General features: G+C 43.4%; 1 pseudogene across 1 annotated transcript in view; it reads right to left on the reverse strand.

The window, feature by feature from the left end:
- The window catches only part of LOC101295621, an 880650-nt pseudogene that overhangs the window by 607791 nt on the left and 272106 nt on the right, over positions 1 to 753 (reverse strand). Inside the window, exon 52 of the transcript XR_184594.1 lies at positions 95 to 368. The product of XR_184594.1 is annotated as an uncharacterized LOC101295621 (transcript). The remainder of the gene's footprint in view (positions 1 to 94; positions 369 to 753) is intronic.

The following is a 753-nucleotide window of genomic DNA, read 5'->3' on the forward strand; positions in this document are numbered from 1 at the left end:
TATAGCAGCAAGTGCATGAGCGCATGGGAAGCAATTAATCTGCCACTTCACACATGAACAAGTACGAGTAGAGAGGTCCACTGAATATGAGTACTTATCATTCCTAACCTCATAAACATTTTCATGGGAAGCAATCACCCTGAACACACGAGACCTATCAAGCTGCTCTTTCAGCCTCTTCTCCATTTTAGGAGTAAGCTTGGTAGTCCAAGATTTCGACTCAACACTCCTTTCTGACATAGTCTTCATTTCTTTCATTCTTGTTTGATCTAACATAGCGAAAGGGGGCAATGAACGCTCAGCAACAATCCAGTTATTGAAGGATTCAGCAATACCATTTGCCATAATCCCATACCGACAACCTTTCACTACAAAAAAGAATTCAGTTAGCCACCAAAATTTGCCACGGCTCAGTTTTGCCGTCGCCGTTAGTCCAATATTTGCGACGGCGCAGTGACAGTAGACGTGTAGTCGCTAAATTTATACAACTTTGCGACGGCAACTGGTAAGCCGTGGCTAAAAAATATGAAATTTGCAATGGCAAACGAACGTCGTCGCATTCTTTTTGATTGATAGCGACGGCAGGTTAAGAGCCGTGGCTAAAAATGCGGTATGACTAGGTTAAAATTTTTTGTACCCGTTTGAGAATTGCAGTCGTTTCTTTCTCTCTCTCTCGCTCTCCCAAAGCCGCATCCCTCTCCCTCGATCTCATCGAAAGTCTGAAACCCTATCTCTTAATTCCCTCTCTCTCTC

Source organism: Fragaria vesca, linkage group LG4 (genome assembly GCF_000184155.1).
Source record: "Fragaria vesca subsp. vesca linkage group LG4, FraVesHawaii_1.0, whole genome shotgun sequence".
Classification (NCBI taxonomy): domain Eukaryota; kingdom Viridiplantae; phylum Streptophyta; class Magnoliopsida; order Rosales; family Rosaceae; genus Fragaria; species Fragaria vesca.